Source organism: Elephas maximus, chromosome 19 (assembly GCF_024166365.1).
Source record: "Elephas maximus indicus isolate mEleMax1 chromosome 19, mEleMax1 primary haplotype, whole genome shotgun sequence".
Classification (NCBI taxonomy): domain Eukaryota; kingdom Metazoa; phylum Chordata; class Mammalia; order Proboscidea; family Elephantidae; genus Elephas; species Elephas maximus.
Window position 1 is genome coordinate 5,091,168 of NC_064837.1, and position 21,358 is coordinate 5,112,525.

A 21,358-nucleotide genomic window follows, 5' to 3' on the forward strand; every position below is an offset into this window, starting at 1 on the left:
AGTAGACGCAGTAATTATTCTTGGGAGTATCAGGTTTTTTTTTTTTTTAATGAAGTCATTTAAATATTATTTTAAAAAGTCAGATAGGAAGTGAATATGTTGCAGGGATCACACGTATGTCCCCTGAAGTTGAATTGGGGGAGGAAAAAAAGCAAAAACTTCCCTTATGTTATAAAAATAGGAACTGTGGCCTGGGACAAAAACTTAAGTGTCATCATTATACACAGCTTCAAAAAACACTTTTATCTTAAAAAGGAAGCAGAGATGGTATTTTCTGGGAAACCGTGTTTGATGACTCAAGGAAAATGGTTTACGGACCAGTAAGAAATTGCTGTCAAGCTGCACGGAAAAAGTTTGAACAGCGTTGCCTTGTTAGGCGTGAATATGCAAGAGCAATATTTCCAAATTAAAGTATTATTTTCTGTAGTATGTACTTTCAAATATGCATTTTAGATAACTAATTAATTACTAGGAATAGAGTCTTTTTTTCGTTTTTACATCACTAACGTTTTAACAGACCAATATTTTTTTCTTGGATATCCTTACTGGGAAAATGGAGAATCCTCTTACGTTTTGGGATACACAGTGTGTCTGTGCGTGTGTTGTGTGTAATTAGGTATAAAATATACACTTAGAAAAAAAAAATAATAATAAAAGGCGAATTCAGGGCCCCGGAGCACAGGTGCAGTCTGACCAGCCGTTCTGGTGAGGGTCCGTGGGCAGGCCCACCAGGTAATCCAGACCTCTGAGCTTGAACTCCGCCTGAAGTGATTATTCAGGGTGAGGTTTCTCTGGTTTCACATAAGGTAAATTTAAAGGTAACCGCTGGGTGGCAGGGCCAAGAAAAACATTATAAAGCACTCTACACGTAGAAAAATAGTTAAGTGAAATTCTGCCAAGAGCCTCCCTCCCCACACGTCTCCATTTGCCTTTGGATAGAACACAATCCTGGGGACCTCACCTCAGCACCCAGGCGAGTTAAGCATGGCAGGTAAGTCCCAAGTCTAGGGCTTCCGTGTGTAATAAATGATGGAGAAGTGGGGGAGGTCAAGGTCCTGGTCAGATGCTGGGAATACCGTTCTACCACAAAGAAACAGCATGTCTGTGTCTCTCGCTGACTGTTCATTTAACTGTTTTTTCAGCTGAATCCTATTTTCCCAGCTGCTGTCATCCCCACCACCATCACCATCATTACTGCTGCTCTTCATTCTCAACAACAAACATGTCAAGATAACGGTGTTTCAGTGCTCACGGCGTGCCAGGCGTTGTAGGAAGCACTCTGGGTGCCTCATTTTACTTACTGAGCACTACTTAGTGGAAGACACTGTGTTAATTTGGGGGGTTATAGAAACACAAGAAAGCAATGAGGAGAAAAAAAGATTTTTCCTACTAGTGCTGTCTAGTAGAAGAAAACATAGTATCTAGATAAAAAACTAGCGTCTTAGTTTCCTAGTGCTGCTGTAACTGAAATACCACAAGTGGGTGGCTTTAAAGAACAAGGATTTATCTTCTTATAGTTCAGGAGGCTGGAAGTCCAAATTCGGGGTGCCAGCTCTAGGGGAAACCTCTGTCTCTGTTGGCTCTGGGGAGACGATCCTTGTCTCTCTGCTGCCGTAGCCCCCGCATTCCTCAGCTCCTTGGCGATCCCCAGGTGGCCTCTCCTCCCCAGGGCACGCCTGCTCCGGTGTCTCATCTGCTCCTCTTACCACATCCTATACTTATATGGTTTTAGACACATCCTATACTTATATGGCCTCTTTAACTGAACAAGGAAAACTCTTCTTCCAAAAGGAATTGTATCCACAGGTCTAGGGTTAGGATTCCAACACGTATTTTGTGGGGACACAATTCAAACCTTAAGAGTGAGCTAACTCTGAAGGTGGAAACAAATGATGCTAAATGAGAATGAACAGTGCAGACAGTAAAGGGGATTATTTTGTGTTCAGTGAACCCATTGTTCTTAATCACATTGTCCAGTATAGTTTACCTAACTCATATGGGAGGGTTATGAAATCACTCCCAAAGGACATCAAATATATCCAAACAATTTCATGATGGAAATATTTTTTAAAAATACCCTTTTGAATCTGACCACTTTCCCACTATTCATTCTCTAAGGAGAAATTAAAGTTTTACATGAAACCTCACAGAAATGAAGTTTTCATCCTCTGAGATTTCATATTCACTTTATTCTCAGGCTGGTGACTTCTTGAGATGTCTGGGTTAAGTCAGGATGCCTTTTCTAGCAGTTGGAGCATTGATCGTCATCCGCCAAAGTAAGTGAAAAATTGAGTTAATCTAAACCAAAGCCTGTTTTTGAGGGCCAACAGAAATTGCAAGATTTCACAAAATATGGTCCAGGCATAAAATGTTGGGAAATAAACAGGAATCCTCTTTTCCCTTTAGAGATTATGTTCAATAAAGTTATGTTTCTGGAACTCAGCAGAGATGGGTCCTGCAGAGATTTAATGGTATACTGAAAAAGGCTTGTAGATAAATGTTACGGATTGAATTTTGTTCCCCAGAAAGAAATACAGACTTTCTAACCCCAGTACCTGTAAAAATGTCCCTGTTTGTACATAGGGATTTTCTTTCATTTTGTTAGTAAGGTAATGCCAGAATAGGATGGTTCCTGAACCTAATCATTTCTGAGTGGTGTCTTAGCAAAAGAACAGAATAGACGTACAGACGCACACACGGGGGGAGCCAGACACCGAGGAGCTCCAAGGAACTCCAGGAGCTACAGCCAAGGAAGGACCCTCCCCAGAGCCCATGCCCAGATTTGGACTTCTAGCCTCCAAAACTGAGACAATAAATTCCTGCTCTTTAAAGCCAATCACTTGTGGTATTTGTGTTACAGCAGCATTAGAGAACTGAGAAAACAGAAATATGTGAGAGAAAAGAGAAAACTATTTGGGACACAGCCTTGCCGGGATGCTGGTCAGGCTCTTGTACCGGATGTCCAGGTTCCAAAGTCTGGAAACTTAACATCACTTCTGAGATATCTTAAATCAAGTAATTCTAGCACCACCCATACTCTATGTTAGAGGGAATAGTGTTAGAAGCATTTCTGTCTCCCAAAATTTGCAGTGGTGCCCATCTGTGTCGCACATGTCTTGAGGTGCCCTTGTTTCTCTTAAGGACTACCTTGCACATCGAGGACCTTGTAATTTCTATTTCCCTTTTTGGAATATCATTCCTGGCACCACAGTATCGAACTAAATTTGGGCGCCTCCTGCTCACAAAATTCCCATTCCCTGTTGTGAATTGGATTCCTTGCCATTTCCTTTATTATTCTGATCTCTTCTCCTTTCTTTCTGAATCCCCAGCAATGTCCCAAGGCCTGTGAACTCTGAGCTACGTGTCACCCTCTGCTTTGGAATTTTTTTAAGCAGGCAAAGCAATCTCCTAGAACAAGTTTTCCTTCAACCTTAGATTGTTCCAGCAGGACCGTAACTCAGGAAATTTTTTAACCGAAACTGTTGATGTTTGGACATCTGACTTGTCAGTGTCTCTCTGTGGCTTCTGCTACAAGTCCCATCAAACTCGCCCTCTCTCAGCCATTGACTCATCCAGGCCCTGAAATGGCAGCACAGAAATTCTTCAGCAGAGGAATATGATTCGTGTTTCATTTTCAGAGATTCGTTTGAGCTTTTAACAGTTCTGTCTTCTTAAGTTTGTCCCTCTCCTTCTGGATCACACGCAGGACTAACATTGCTTACTGGCTCTGAGAGTCTCCTTTTCTTGCTTTCCCTTTTCTTTTTGGTCCAGATAATTGTTTTCCAAACAAAGCTTCTAGACTTTTCTCTTGTGTGACTGTTCACCTTCTTTACCCTGAAATATTGCAAGACACGATGTCAGTGAGTTCTTAGGCTATCAACAGTATCCATTGTACAATGGATTCCCCCAACCCCCATGTCCTAGAATTGAACACCGATGGAAGTGCCCTCCTATATCAGTTCAGCATCTACCCAGGATGCTCTCTCACCCTTCCTCCATCTTTCCTTAGAGATTTACCATATTTTTATGAAAATAACATGCATGTTATATGTTTTTTGTCAATGGCACAACCCCCTGGGGCATTATTTTCCTAGGTGCACTATGCGCATTACATGTGTGGGTGTGTTGTTTACACGAGCATGTTATTTGCAAAAAATTATGGTAACTCCTTAAATTTCCCTGGCACGTCTCCTCAGAGAACCCCTGAATTCCCATCTACAAAAACCATATCATCTTAAAGCTCACCCAATAATGTTTGGGATGTTTTACATTGCTCTTTTAGTTTTCCTCTCTCATATCTATTCTATTTAAAAAATTAACTCAGTGAATTTTTTTCTGATTATAAAACACATGCTCACTGCAAATGGTCAAAAATACAAGTTAGAGTAAGGAAAGTTGAAATAAATAACATTTCTTTATGTATGTGTCTTAGTTATCTAGTGCTCCTGTAACAGAAATACCGCAAATGGATGGCCTTAACAAACAGAAATTTATTCTCTCCAAGTCTAGTAGGCTAGACATTCGAATTCAGGGTGCCAGCTCTAGGGGAGGCTTTCTCTCTCTGTCAGCTCTGGAGGAAGGTCCTTGTCATCATCTTTTCTTGGTCTAGGAACTTCTCTGCTCAGGGACCCTGGGTCCAAAGGACATGCTCTGTTCCCGGCACTACTTTCTTGGTGGTATGAGGTCCCATTCTCCTAGTCCATCTGAGTGGTGACTCCACCTGTTGAGACACTAGAGGTTGTGGCCTTACCCTTCGAGACTGAGGCATCTCTGCTTTCTTTGTTCCTTGTCTCTTCGGCTTGTGTTTCCTGGTTCCTTAGCCTCTCAGCCCTTTGGACCTCACCGTCTGTGTCTGCCCTGCTGGGGCAAGTATTCCAAAGCTCCTTAGGAAATCAGCTCTGTTGCTCCATGGGTTCGCTCCAGGGCTGTCTTGTGCTGGTTTCCTGGTTCTGCTGCTACTGTTTTTCAGCTGCTGCTTCTCGTTGTCTGTGCCATCTCCCATGTGGCAAACATCTCTCCTCACTTCCTTCTGAGTCCTCACCAGAGTTGTCTTTAATGTCCATAATTCCACCAACAGTCTTCTAAGCAATTTAGGCCTTTACTATCAGGCACTTTAAAATTCTTCTAGCCTCTATCCATTCACAGTTTCAAAACTGCTTCCACATTTTAGGTATTCGTTACAGCAGCACCCCACATTTTTGGTACCAAATTCTGTCTTAGTTATCTAGTACTGCTATAACAGAAATACTACAAGTATTTTTCAAGGGGAAAGCTTTCTCTTTTTGTCAGATCTGGGGGAAGGTTTTTGTCATCAATCTTCCCCCATCAAGGAGTTTCTCAGCACAGGTACTCTGGGTCCAAAGATGTGCTATTCTCCTGGCCCTTGTTTCTTGGTGGTATGAGGTCCCCATGTCTCTCTGCTCACTTCCTTCTTTTATATCTCAAAAGAGATTGACTTAAAACACAACCTAATCTTACAGATTTAGTCCTGCCTCATTAATGTAACTTCCTCTAATCCTGCCTCATTGACATCATGTTGTTGTTGTTAGGTGCCATCCAGTCAATTCCGACTCATAGAGACCCTATGCACAACAGAACGAAACACCGCCCATCCTGCACTCTCCTCACAATCGTTGTTATGCTTAAGCCCATTGTTGCAGCCACTGTGTCAATTCATTTCATTGAGTGTCTTCCTCTTTTCTGCTGACCCTGTACTTTACCAAACATGATGTCCTTTTCCAGGGACTGATCCCTCCTGACAACATGTCTAAAGTATGTGAGATGTAGTCTCGCCATCCTTGCTTCTAAGGAGCGTTCTGGTTGTACTTCTTCCAAGACAATTAGCATCATAGAGGTAAGATTTACAACACATGGGAAAATCACATCCGATGACAAAATGGTGGATAATCATACAGTGCTGGGAATCATGGCCTAGTCAAATTGACACATATTTTGGGAAGATACAATTCAATCCATGACAATGTGTAAGCATACACATAATTTTACAAACATAAGATCATATCAAAGATTTTTGTGTTGTCTATATAATTTTGTTTTGTTTTGTTTTGCTTACCTTCTGCTCTTCCTCTATTATTTTAATCCATCCCATTCCAGGGAACTAATGTTAACAACCTGCTGCATACCCTTACAAATAATTTTCCATGTTTACATGATCAGATGAATGGGCCCTCTTAGGGGGTATGGTAGTGGGTGGCTGAAAAAGCCATCCATAATAGACTCTTTGAGCATATCCATCTGAGCCTTCAGACATTCTTACTGTATGCCAGGCATGTAGTAAGTTCGGGGTTTGATTAGGCAGCCTAGCCGGCTGTTAATACACGTGCAGAGTAGTGAAGCCAACATACTAAGTCCCAAAATCTGGGTGAGAACATTTACGTCAGGATATTGCACCAGATCCAAACCCACATTTCTTCCCCATTAGCCTAGAACTCTTTGGAACCACTCTCAGCTATATTCCCAAGTGTCTGCTGATACACATTAGCGAGATCTTGTAACTCTCAGGTCATAAACGATCTTCTTCTGGAGCAAACCTTGTACCTGTGCATCCGGGCTACGCTGGGCTCTAACTTTTTGTGTGGACCTGTAAGCAAAGAGAGGCACTGGGTATGGGTAGGGTGTCCAACCATCCAGAACACAGGACTCTCAGTGCTAAAACTGGGAAAGTCCCATAGTTGGTGACCCTAAGAGTGGGTCCTAAGAGAAGAGGTATTATCTTGTGGGCAAATACTCCAGGTGCAGTCGCTGACAGGCTCTCGCTCCTGCAAGGGCTAGTTCCCTCACTTAGGGGAGGAAAAGAGGCTGCTTACACCGGCACCGGAGAGTTAAAGGAATTTGAATGTTCTGAGTTCTCGGTTTTGTCCACATCTGCTCAAACATCCTCATCCCAGGTCCCAGGGTCCTACTTTTCCTTTTTTTTTTTTTTTAATTGTACTTTAGATGAAGACTGACAGAACAAACTAGTTTCTCATTAAGCAGTTAGTACACATATTGTTTTATGACATTGGTTAACAACCCCACGACATGTCAACACTCTCCCTTCTCCACCTTGGGTTCCCTATTACCAGGTTTCCTGTCCCTTCCTGCCTTCTAGTCCCTGTCCCAGGGCTGGTGTGCCCCTTTAGTCTCATTTTGTTTTATGGGCCTGTCCAATCTTTGGCTGAAGGGTGAACCTCAGAAGTAACTTCATTACTGAGCTGGCAGTGTGTCCAGGGACCATACTCTCAAGGTTTCTCCAGTCTCTGTCAGGCCAGCAAGCCTAGTCTTTCTTTTTGAGTTAGAATTTTGGTCTACATTTTTCTCCAGTTCTGTCCCAGACCCACTGTTGTGATCCCTGTCAGAGCAGTCAGTGGTGGCACTCGGGCACCATCTAGTTGTACTGGACTCAGTCTGGTGGAGACCGTGGTAGACGTGGTCCATTAGTACTTTGGTCTAATCTTCCTCTTGTATCTTTAGTTTTCTTCATTCTTCCTTGCTCCCAAAGGGGTGAGACCAGTGGAGTACCCTAGATGGCTATTCACAGGCTTTTAAGATCAGGGTCCCACTTTTCCTGTTGGTGTCCTTACTTTAGCCTGTCAGTTTTGGTGACGTTGAACATTAAGCTGAAGCTGCACCTTTCCCATCTGCACACTCATACCCTGGGGTTAGCCTTCAGCCCTATCTCTCCTGGGAACAGAGATGATGAAGGAACCCTCTAAAGCTGCCACAGAGCCCTGTGGTTTCCCTGAATGTCCTCAGTTTTGTATTCGAGGTTTTTAATTTCATTTTTTCTCTATGCATACTCTCTAAGGCCTAAGAAGAAGTCTGGTGGCCCTATAATAATAATTGATTCTATTTGTCACAAGAAATAAGTACCATGACCTCGTGAACACCCAGTGCCTCTCCCTGCCCCTATACTCCCTTTGCATTTCATCCTGTTCCATTCACTGGTGATACTTTGAATTACTGAATATCATAGGTTATTCATAATCTTTTTCCATCAGCAAGGACCTCAGTCCTGCACTCCCTGACTATATCACCACCCAATTCCAGAATCTCATTTTGAGGGTCTATTTCCTGGGGCCACTTCTTGAACCAAGTCTCAGCCAAGTCCCAACAAAAAACAGACTGTACACTCAAAATAGGATGATTCCAGATAGCAAAACAGATGGCACACTCTTTATGAGGTGTGGGTGTAAGGAAATCCTAAGGATAGTGTAGTTCCATGGAGCTAGAAGAAGCTGAACTAGTACCACCCTTAGGCCCAAAGGGATAAGAGGAGAGTGAGGTTACTGGAATTTGAAAGGAGAGAGAGAGAGAGAGTTGAGTAGAGTCAGCAATCTTGGGAGGAGCAGGGATTTTCTTACAGGGACACAGCTACTCCAGATGGACCTCATAAGGCAACATCTAATTGTCCTCTTTATCTCTGATTGCCTCCCTGGTGCTCTCCATTGGCTGAACCAACTGAAATCATGAGAAAAGGGGGCCCTGTTGATGCGGTCCGTACAGGTTGGCCCCTCAGGGAGGATCACAGGTGGACAGGGAAAGAGTGAATCTATGAGGGCAAAGGAAAGATGTCCCACACACTATGTGTCTCATACATTGCATGCAACTGGTGTGTGTGTGTGTGTGTGTGTGACTTATTCCAACAATTGCTGCCTTTATATAGGGGAAATTAGCTATTCCATTTTTAGTTTAAGAACTGATGTATTTAATATTCTTCCTTCCATCCTATTTCTCATTGATTGAGTTTTTTCATTCATTGTTTTCTTTTAACTTCTTCCTCATTTTTGCTGTTTTATCATATTGATATTCACTCCAATTTTTTTCTTCTTATTAAATTAGAAGTCTTCTATACACTTCCTTTCTACTAATTGTTTCCTTTCCATATCCAACAAACTTCTGTAACTTACTGCTATATAAAAGCAAAGTATCAACAATTTACTCCTCCCAGAGACTCAATTTCCCTCTTTTTTTCTGAAATCAATTTTGTCCCAAAGATGAAACTTTAGAATAGATTTTGCTTCCTTTTTCTCTGCACCACATCCCCCTGTCCCCAACTTACAGTTTTAAAAGACAACAGAGTTGAGTATTTTCAGTACCAGCCTGTTTTTAGGTTTCAGGAACCCTAGTTAACACATATCACAGATTCCCTGTGACGACCTGTTCTGATTGAACTATAGATTTTTGCAGGTTTTTGTCTCATCGTCATCATCACTCAAGGTCTCTGTTCGAATTCACTTGTTTTTGTTTGGTTTGGTTTGGTTAGAATAACACTTTCCATATTTTCCACAGATGGGGAGCACGGGTGGTACCCACTTTTCCATATCTACAAGAGAATCCTCCCTTCCCCCACACAGGTGAATGATGTCTGTCTAGGTTTTCTGTTTTTGAGTTAGAGTCATTTATTTTTCTCTCAGTCTGTACATGTTCTTCCACTGACTTCTAGCTTCCAGTGTTGTAAATATAAACTTCAGTTCACTCTGATTCATTTCCTTTTTGCCTAGAAGCTTGAAATTTTTTCTTTTTATCTTTGGAGTCCAAAGGTTTTGTAAAGATATGTCTTGCATGTGTCGCTTTATAAAAATGAAAACTAATTCTGCTTAGAACTGAACGAAGCCTTTCTTTTGTAGACTCAAATCTTTACCTTGGGGAATTTTTCTTATATTATTTGTTTAATTATTACTTCTCCTCTAAATGGTTCTTCTCTTTTTCAAAAACCTCTAGTGCTCAGGTTAGGTCTCCCAAATCTTTTATTTTTTCTCTATTTTCATGTTTATCTTTAGAATTTTTTCCTATATATTTGCTCTGTGTTTTGAGACATAACTTCCATTTGATCTTCAGGTTGCAAGCTCATTTTCACCTTCAATTCATCTACAGAATGTTAAATTCGAAGACCAAGTCTAAGTTCTAGAAAGCTTCTTTAATTTTATTTTATTTGTCTTTAGTGCTGTATTCGAGTCTCTTGAAACGCTCTGGTTATTATGTTTAACGTAAACTTGTCAGCATCCATCCCGCTAGTCCTGTCCCAACCTAGTGTCCTGTCCTGAGAGCTTTTTCTTCCCTTTCGGGCTGCTGAGCCCTGGCCTACGACATTACTTCCCTTCTTCTACTTAAGTATGCACCTCACGAACAGCTGAATATACAGCTTATTCTGTGCACAGCCTGTCGGTGAAAGCCTCTATGTTACTATGATGCTGAGCAGGTTTTAACGGAGTGTCCAGGCTCAGATGGATGAGGAAGAAATGCCTGGCAATCCACTTCCAAAAATCAGCAAATGAAAACTCTGTGAATCACAAGGGTTTGAACCCATTGTGACTGGGTCACCATGAGTGGAGGATGACTCAATGGCAGCTAACAGCAACAACTTGAGTGGATGCTGTGGTGCTCCACCCAGACCTTCAAGGCTGTGGATCTCTCAGTTGCTGGGGATATTGTGGCTGCCAGGTCCTGGGGGCGTCCCTCGAATAAAATCAAAGCCTCTCCCGGGGGATGGGGAGAAGCCTATGGCCAATAACTCAATAGTGCGGGGATACAAAGACCCAGCCTCCTTGTCTCAATTTGGAATAACTCTGAAGGACCATCTCAGCTTTGGGTTTCCATAGGATTTGCTGAGGCCTCAGTTAAAACCTGCCTGCCTACCTTCCTTCCTTACAGGCATGTTTCCAAGAACTCTCCCCAGTAAATCTTCTGCACGCAGCTCTCCGTCTCAAAGTTCGCTTCCAGGGAACCAGTCACAGACACCTATTCATCACTCTCCTTCCCCTGGGATGTAGTTCACAGAGCATCTTGAGGTAGAGCTTGGGAGACCAGAGAATGGTAGGGGCCACATCAGCCTCTTCTCCCCTGAGTTGGTGATGTGCCAGCAGGTATGTCACTAGACCCCTCTGAGGCTCCACGGTAACCCTCTCCTCTCTGGTCTCCTTTGCTGCAAGAGCTTGGATTTAGGGAAGTAACATCCCTGCCTGATCTTTCAGTCCTGTGCACAGGCCACAGAGACTAGTGGGTATTTTGGCCTCCTTTCCTCCTGAGCTATGCTTTAGTTTCCTGTGGCTGTCATAACAAGTTACCACAATCTGGATGGCTTGAAACAACAGAAGCTTGTTCTCTCACAGTTCTGGAGACTAGAAACCCCGAACCAAGGTATCAGCAGGGCTGTACTCCCTCTGGAGGCTCCAGGGGAGAATGTTTTTCTGCCTCTTCCAGCTTTTAGTGGCTGCAGGCGTTCCTTGGCTTGTGGTCACATCACTCTAATCCCTGCTCTGTCTTCATATTACCTCCCCTTTGTGTCTTCTAGGAGCCCTTGTGGCTCAGGGTTAAAGGGCTCAGTTGCTAACCAAAAGGTGAGCAGTTAGAATCCACCAGCCGCTCCAGGAGAAAGATTCTCTGTAGAATTTTCAGCCTTGGAAACCTTATAGGATGGTTCTACTCCATCCTATACTGTTGCCATGAGTCCAAATCGACTGGACAGCACTGGGTTTGGTTTACGTGTCTTCTTTTCTGTTTCTTATAAGGACACTTGTCATCGGATTTAGAGCCCACCTGGATAATCCAGGATGATCTCACTCAAGATCCTTCATTTAATTGTATCTTCAAATATCCGCTTTCTAAACAAGGTCACACTCACAGATTCCAGGTATTTGGACATGGACATGTCTTTCTGGGGGCCACCTGTCAACCCCCTGCAGAGTATATGAATCTTCTCAGGTGACTCTCTCTCCAGCAAACTTGATGTCTAAATCCTTTCCTTCTGCCAGTCTCCAGACTCGTATTGAGCCCATGGGGAATATTATCATGTGCCAGCTCCCTAAATTCATATACAGCAAACCCTGACCCTACGGATCGGCAGAAGGGCAGAGGCTCTGACTCTACATACACCCTCCAAGGCCCCTGCTGCTGGTCTAACAATTGCCTACTTAAGAAAAGCCATTTGTATGGAATTGGATCTGGCAGAAGTCAGAAAAGCCATTTAATTGATCACTCAGGTATCCTACTTCCTAGGACCTAACTTCACCCCATCTTAGGAAAAAAAAAAAAGTGACATTAAATTAATGTTATAAAGAAAACTTAAAAAAAAAAAAAGGCTTAATCGGAAGGAGAGGATACTTGTTTAAAAGAGCCTTCTAGAATAATATACACATTTAGATACCACCAAAACCCAAAAAAGCCCCACGCCCCATAACACATTTAGATAGGGATCCCTAATTATTTACTAGTCTGATCTGTTTAACTGAAAATACACATGGATAACTTAGTGGGCAACACTTACTCTTGTAATTCACATCTACACTCAGAAAAGAACAGGCCAACATAAAAACAAGAGTGGTTGGCAGTATGAGTCCGCCCAGAGTCACCACAGAAGAAAGGCCTAGCAATCTACTTCTGAAGAATCAACCACTGAAAACCCTACGGAACACAGTTCCACTCTGATACGCACGGGGTCACTATGAGTCGAGACTGACTCAAAGGCAACAGGTAATTAGTAGCTAGTAGTTTATTGTTGATATATTTTTCACCTAAGGGACATTTGATGATTTTACTTAACTTGACAAGCATACATTGATCAAATAGGAAACCCACTACCATCGAGTCAATTCCGACTCATAGCAACCCTATAGGACAGAGTAGAACTGCCGCATGGAGTTTCCAAGGAGCTCCTGGTGGATTTGAACTGCCGACCTCCTGGTTAGCAGCTGTAGCACTTAACCACTACGCCACCAGGGTTTCCCAATCAAATAGTAGACAACGTTTTTTTTTACTTAATTTTCAACCGGTTTTCAGTTGTGTAGAGGTTTGACCTGTTTGTATCTGGGAAGCAAAACCAGCCCAAGCTCTGGGTTACAAACCAAGGGGATCCGCCTTGGGTTTCTGGGCCTGCAGAGCAGGCGCCTTCCTCTGCCCAGGGGTGCTGACCAGCTGCTCTTTGTTGGTCTGGGCCTGTCAGCACCAAGGGAAAATCCCCCCCATCCCCTGCCCCGCCCAGAAGTACAACTAGCTTCACCTTTACCTGCTGCGGGTTATCCTCAGACACTAATTTAGAGGTACCAAGAAAAAAAAAAGAAAGACAATCTTGTCATTAGATGTCATTTAATTCCCCCAGGGAGGCCAATCTCTCTCCTGTACCTTCGAACTCAGTCTTGGAAAAGAATATTGAGCATATTTAGTTAAGCACCATGAAATTCCACTGTAATATAACTTAATGGAGATGGAATCTGCTGTAACCTTCCTCATTAGTGACACATGGCCAAAGGCGAGTCATTCTGAATTCACTTAACACTGCAGCTACAGGCTTTATACTCTCGTGCAACAAGTATCTGGTCAGAGAGCTTTCACTTTGGTCCTGCCTTCTGACGCAGCAACATATCTTCCTTACTTTCCTGTCCCTCCTATTATCCTCTTTGGAAAACAATTTATTTCACTCTCTGAAAGCTCTAAATTAAAAGAAAAAATGGAGTTAGGGTTATTTGAGCAGATGCCATAATGGATGGGGGGTTTGGGGGGTTTGAGAGAGTAGAAAGGAGCCTGCCAAAATCACAAATCCTAAAATACTGATCAGGTTGTTAAATCAGAGTGGGTAGTAAACTAAAGCGATTTGTGGTTTTTTTGTCCAAGAAGTAGATTTACCAGCGACAAGTTGTTTTTAGCACTATCCTGGCATGGCTGACTACCAACAGGGTGAGAGGAACTCACGGCTCTGTGCCTGAAGCATCCGCAGGGCAAAGAGCTGTGGCCAATGATGAGAGAGACAGAAAATGAAACGAGTTCAGAAAGATAAGCTTTAGTGAGCTTTTCAAGAGCAACACTCATGAAGAAGAGCCCTGTTTGGGATTAACTAACATCACAGAGTGGCCTGGCCTTTAAATGTACTGTGAGAAATGCATTGTCAGAGCCTAGAGTAACGACCAGCACATAACAAATCCTCACGTCATATTCACTGAGCAAAACAATGAATGAACCTTGCTGATTATCTGAGGTCAGAGCAAATATGAAGTTTCCTGGCCCAATTGTTATTGTTGCTGTTAGTTGACAACAATTCAGCTCCAACTCCTGGCAACTCCGTTTATAACAGCATGAACTGTTGCCCGGATGGGTGCCATCTTCATTATTGTTGCCACCATTGTATCTACCCATCTCCGATTTCCCTTGACTTCTCTGGCCCTCCACTTTACTGAACATGATGCCATCCTACACAGAACGGTTCCTTCTGATGACACATTGAAAAATAAGCAAGTTAAAGTCTTGGACAATATTCTCTGATTCATAAGGTTTTCATTGGCTAATTTTCAGAAGTAGATCACCAGGCCTTTCTTTCTAGTCTATCTTAGTCTGGAAGCTCTGTTGAAACCTGTGCTTGTATTTGAAATACCAGTGGTAACTTTCCACAGTACAACAAACTGACAGACAGGTGATGAGGCCCAATTGTACCCTTCCATAAAATTGGTCATTATCCTTTAGCAAATGTTACTGAAAGGCTAATTCTACCCAGTCCCATATGTTTAGTGACATAAGACCTGGACCTTCTACAAGTTCCTTACAACTCATTTGTTGTTGTCTTTGTTAGGTGCCATTGATTCAATTCCAACTCATGGTGACCCTATGTACAACAGAACAAAACACTGTCTGGTCCTGTGCCATCCCCTCACAATCATTGTTATGCTTGAGCCCATTGTTGCAACCACTGTGTAAACCCATCTCTTTGAGGGTCTTCCTCTTTTTCACTGACCCTGTACTTCACCAAGCATGGTGTCCTTCTTCAGGGACTGGTCTCTCCTGATAACATTTCCAAAATATGAGAGTCTTGACATCCTTGCTTCTAAGGAGCATTCTAGCTGTACTTCTTCCAAGACAGATTTATTCATTCTTTTGACAGTCCATGGTATAGTCAATATTCATCACCAACACCGTAATTCAAAGGCACCAACCCTTCTTCGATCTTCCTTATTCATTGTCCTGCTTTCACGTGCATATGAGGCGATTGAATACACCGTGGCTCGGATCAGGTGCACCTTATTCCTTAAGGAGACATCTTTGTTTTTTTAACACTTTAAAGAAGTCTTTTGCAGCAGACTCGTCCAATGCAAATCATAGTTTGATTTCCTGACTGCTGCTTCCACAGACATTGATTGTGAGTATAAGTAAAACGAAATCCTTGATAACTTCAATCTTTTCTCTGTTTATCATGGCGTTGCTTATTGGTCCAGTTTTGAGGATTTTTGCTTTCTTTATGTTGAGGTGTAATTCATACTGAAGGCTGTTGTCTTTGATCTTCATCGGTAAGTGCTTCAAGTCTTCTTCGCTTTCAGCAGGCAAAGTTTTGTCATCTGCATATTGCACATTGTTAGTGAGTCTTCCACCAATCCTGATGCCATGTTCTTCCTCATATAGCCCAGATTCTTGAATTATTTGCTCAGCATACAGAATAAATAAGTATGGTGAAAGAATGCAACCCTGATGCACAATTTTCTTGATTTTTAAACCATGAAGTATTCTCTTGCTCTATTCAAATGACTGCCTCTTGGTCTGTGTACAAGTTCTGCAAGGGGACAATTAAGTGTTCTGCAATTCCCATTCTTTGCAATGTTATCCATAATTTGTTATGACACATACAGTCAAATGCTTTTGCATAGTCAACAAAACACAGGTAAACCTCTTTCTTTTATTCTCTGCTTTCAGCCAAGATCCATCTCACATCAGCAACAATATCCCTCGTTCCATGTCCTCTACTGAATCCTGCTTGAACTTCTGGCATTTCCCTGTCGATGTACTGCTGCAACTGCTTTTGAATGATCTTCAGCAAAATTTTAGTTGTGTGTAATATTAATGGTATTGTTTGATAATTTCCCTATTCTGTTGGATCACCTTCCTTTGGAATGGGCACAAATATGGATCTCTTCCAGTCAGTTAGACAGGTAGGTTTCTTCAAAACTTCTTGGCATTGATGAGTGAGCACCTCCAGCGCTGCATCCCTTTGTTGAAACATCTTGGTATTCATCAGTTCCTGGAGCCTTGTCTTTCACCAATGCCTCCAGTGAAGCTTGGACTTCTTCCTTCAATACCATCAGCTCTAGACTACATGCTACCTCCTGAAATGGTTGAATGTCGACCAGTTCTTTTTGGTACAGTGATTCTATGCATTTCATCTGCTTTTGATGCTTCCTGTGTCATAGAATTCTTCAAAATTGCAAATTGAGGCTTGAAATTTTTCTTCAGTTCCTTCAGCTTGAGAAATGCTGAGCATGTTCTTCCCTTTTGGTTTTCTAACTTCATGTCTTTGCACATTTCATTATAATATTTTACTTTGTCTTCTCGAGCTGCCATCTGAAATCTTCTGCTCAACTCCTTCATCATTTCTTCTTTTCGCTTTAGCTAATCTACGTTCAAGAGCAAGTTTCAGAGTCTCTTCTGATATCCCATTTTGATTTGTCTTTTAAATGACTTTTGCTTTCTTCATGTGTGATGCCTTGATGTTTTCCCAGAACTCGTCTGGTCTTTGGTTATTAGTGTTCAATGCATCAAATGTACTCTTAAGATGGTCTTTAAATTCAGGTGGGATATACTGAAGGTCATATTTTGGCTCTTGTGGATTTTTTAATCTTCTTTAGCTTCAACTTAAGCTTGTATATATGAGTAATTGACGGTCTGTTCTACAGTCAGTCCCTGGCATTGTTCTGACAGATGGTATCGTGCTTTTCCATTGTCTCCTTCCACAAATATAGTCAGTATAATTCCTGTGCTTTTCATATGGTGAGGTCCACATCTACAGTCACTGTTTATGTTGTTGAGAAAAGGTATTTGCAGTAAGTAAGTCATTGGTCTTGCAAAATTCTATTACATGATCACCAGTGTCATTTCTATCACCAAGGCCATATTTTCCAACTACTGATCCTTCTTTGTTTCCAATTTTCCCGTTCCAATCATCAGTAATTATCAATATACCTTGATTGCATATTTGTTCAATTTCAGACTGCAGAAGCTGGCAAAAATCTTCAATTTCCTCATCTTTGGCATTAGTGATTGGTGTGTAAATTTGAACGACATTTGCATTAACTGGTCTTCCTATGGATATTATCCTATCTCTGACAGCATCGTACTTCAGGATAGATCTTGAAATGTTCTTTTTGATGATGAACATAACACCATTCCTCTTCAATTTGTCATTCTCGACGTAACAGACCATATGATTGTCTGATTCTGAATGGCCAACAGCAGTCCATTTCAGCTAACGCCTAGGATATCGATGTTTATGCATTCCATTTCATTTTTGATGATTTCCAATTTTCCTAGATTCATACGTCATACATTCCATATTCTGATTATTAATGGATGTTTGCAGTTGTTTCTTCTCATTTTGAGTCTTGCCACAACAGCAAATGAAGGTCCCAAAAACTTGACTCCATCCATGTCATTAAGGTTGACCCTACTTTGAGGAGGCAGCTCTTCCCCAGTCATGAGTCCCTCTGATCTGAGGGGCTCATCTTTCAGCACTATATCAGTGTTCCGCTTGCTATTCATAAGATTTTCACTGGCCAATTTTTTCAGAAGTAGACTGCCAGGTCCTTCTTCCTAGTCTGTCTTAGTCAGGAAGCTGTGCTGAAAACTGTCTACCAAGGGTGATCCTGCTGGTATTTGAAATACAGGTGGCAAAACTTCCGGAATCACAGCAACACAAAAGCCACTACGGTGCAACATACTGACAAACCGTAAGATTAAAGCTATTGAAAGACCTATAGAGTGCAGCTCTACACTGACACAAGAGTCATGAGTAGGAATTGACTCAATGGCATTGGGTCTGATTTGATTTTTTGGTCTGAGTGGTGGGATTACAGGTGATTTTTCTTTTCTTCTACAGTAAACATACATTGCTTTTATGATAAGAAATAGAAAAATATGACACGGACCAAAGTTTGAGCCACAAACTGTGCCCATTTCAGGGGTTTAGATAAGCCTGGGCATGTTTCACAAACTGATGGACAAAATAGCAAACCTTAATTATAAAGTGGTGGTTCTGTGGTGGAAATCTTGCCTTCCATGTGGAAGACCCACCACTGTCCCTCAGTGGAGGCTTACATATTGCTATGATGCTGCATAGGTTTCAGTTGAGCTTCCAAACTAAGACAGAGTCGGAAGAAAAGCCTGGTGACCTGCCTCTGAAAATCAGCCAGTGAAAACCCTATGGTCTGATCCACAACTGGTCATGGGGATGGTGCAGGACCGGGCAGCATTTTTTTGTTGTGCATGTGGTCACCATGAGTCAGGGGCTGGCTCAACAGCAGCTAACAACAACAATCAATCAATATAAAGAAATATATTTTGGAGAACAACACAGTGGATGTCATCTCAAGCACGATCTTGGCCAGCTTCAGGGTCGAGTGTTTGACCTAAAAAAGAGCTGCTTCATTAAAAGTAGCAGGATATACTACTTTGTGATCTCTCAAGCAGCATCCACAAAACCACTCATAGTGTCTTGTGGGATTTTATTTTAAAATAAGTAGAAAAATGCTCAGGTTTGTCATGCATAAACTCAGTTTATTGCAAAGTAGTCATAGAATGGCACACAGGTAAGGTCCCAAGACATTCATTTAGACAGGAGAGTCAGGGTAGGGTAAATAATTGAAGTCCAAATATTCAGCCTTTGGGCGTTTGCCTTTAGCAAGTTATCTCAGGTGGAAGACTTGACCAATGGCAGCGGGCAAGATCTCTGACAGAGCCTGTGGCAATCTCAATCTTCAGAGAAAGTCATAGACTCAATTGACAGAGTCATTCTGTCCCAACATTGCTCTCATTGGAAGAAGAAAAGCCCAGTGTTTTCATGTGGTTTAGTCCCTCTGGTCTTGCACAGTAAAGGACTTGCCAGGTGTGTCCAGCTCACAGTGCATACGGGTAACTCACTTCATAGGTTCATAATCCATGGTGCACATTCTGGGTATCTAACATAGATAAACTAAGGGCTGTGTCACACCATATTTACAAAGTAATTGCTGGGATAAGAGTAGAAGTTGTTTATGCCAGAAAAGTTGTTTGTCAGTTTTGAATTGTTTACAACATAGCTTAAATGTTCAAATCACACACTACATGCTTCACACATGTGATTTGGGATCACTACATTATACACATACGTTACACATGGCATTGAGACCACGTGAGCTGTAGAGTAGCATTGGCACATGGGGGGACTGGGGGTACAGTGGATCTGTGGTGGCTAGTGGAACACAGGAAGAAGGCAAGGGAACGTCAGGTGAAAGACGGCAGAGTACAAATAGTATTCTGCTGGAGACCACAGGGCCCATCAGAGCACTGGAAGAAGAACTCGTTTTTGAGATCCTATGAGATACCTCCTGGAAACTCCCAGAAAAATGTGGATGATTCTACTTTATAAGAGTTGGAGGTTTTGATTCTGAAGGCAGGTTCATCTAAGAATTGGCACAGTTAGTTGGTCTAATCTCAGGTCCCATCTTTTTCTGCAAGGTGAAAAGTTTGGGGGAAATTAGGATGAATACTTTAGGAAAGATTCCTAGTGTGTCTGCTATGTTCCCGGCATGGTGAAATGCATAGTGATACAAAGATGAGTAATTTCAGTTCCTGACTCAAAAAAGCTCACATTCCTACAAAACATCTGTAATGTGTTGGTGCTGTGTAGTGCTGCAAAGGACACAATTATGATTGAGACATGAATTTTACTTTCAATGCATGGAATGTCTGCAAGTTAATGGATTGCGGACAAATTGTTGAATGAATAAATGTCAGGTGAGTGTTAGAGGAATACACACTACAAGATTCCAGAAGACTGAGGCAACACACTGACCTGTTTTGAAGCTCTACCCATATTTAAATAACTATGAAATGTTCTTTTGTAAATGATATCTGTATATTTCATGCAGTAGAGAGAATGGCCTCGGGTATTAAGTGATATAAAAGGGGGCTCATGAATATCAAATGAAATAAGAGTGATGATAAATTCTCACTGGTCAAGATAAGAAGTTCAATGGTAAAGAAAGGAGAGGAATAAATATTACATGCAAATTGGGAACCTAAACTTTCTGAGGACAGAGAACCTTGGCATAGTTATTCAGCGACTTGGGAAGCAAGGGTGTAAATAAGACCAACAGGCAGGGAGTAGGCTGAGAAAGTCTCCTATCTGCCTCTTGATCTCAATAGGCTCTTTACACCTTTGCCAAGAACAATATGTTCTTACACTGATGCTGCCATGCAGATTATCTGAGAACTGCCTAATGCTTTTCGGAGCACCAGCATCTCTGTCAGCAGCCTTCAAGGAGAGTTCTGAAAGAGAGGCAAGTTGAGTTGTGAGTTTCTTTGTGTGGGTTTCTGATGTCCTGGCAGGTAATCCAATCAAGTTCCACTCTCCACCTGTCCCATTTTCCTCTCACCCTTGCCCTACCTGCCAAGAAAGAAAAATAAATGGAAACCAGAACTAACTGAAAACTATTTGGAGTATTACATTCCCATCACAGGCTGTGTCAGCCCAAGCCCCTGGGATTTGGGTTGTTTTGTGTCAATGCTAGTCCAGGATTTCTCTGAGGAAGCTATGGTCTCCAGCTGTCTGATGGTTTCTAGTCTCAAAGACCCTGAAGTAGATGCAATATGACTCCTTCCTCCTGATGAGGGTGGAGGGAGAGGGAAGGAATCAGGTGAAATTATGTCAACCTCACAGAGTCCTTGCTTACACTGTCTTCAACCCCTTATCTGGCCCTGCAAAACATCCACAGAGACAGTGCTAATGATTATATTTAATAGATGGTTTCTAGAAAGGATAAGCCTGGGCAGGTAGCAACTCTGCTAATAGAAATGAGCAATTGGGGGAAAATGAAAGAGAAAAGGGTGAGTGTCAGAATGCACCTTGCCCATGTAGTCAATAGCATACTCTTAATAAAGTGGTCCTTGAATCATTCGCGTAAACATTTAGTAAATATTTATCGAGTATTTACTGTATTCTGGGGGCAGCACTACGTAATACAGCTGTAATGATGAAAGATCTTGACCTCTAACCTTGTGGAGTTCAAAATCTACAATTTCAATGAAACTTAAAGTTTCTATAGGCCAATATGCTGCACGTGAAAAGCAAAGATGTCATTTTGATGGCTAAGGTGCACCTGACAGAAGCCATGGTCTTTTCAATCATCTCATATGCATGTGAGAAGCTGGACAATGAAAGGGAAGAGCTGATCCAGTCAAACTGTGATGTTGGTGAAGAATATTGAATATACTATGGACTTCCAGAAGAATAAACAGATCGGTCCTAGAATAAATACAACCAGAATGCTCCTTTGGAGAGAGAATAGCAAGACTTTGGCTCACTTACTTTAGACGTGCCATCAGGAAACACCAGTCTTTAGAAAAGGGCATC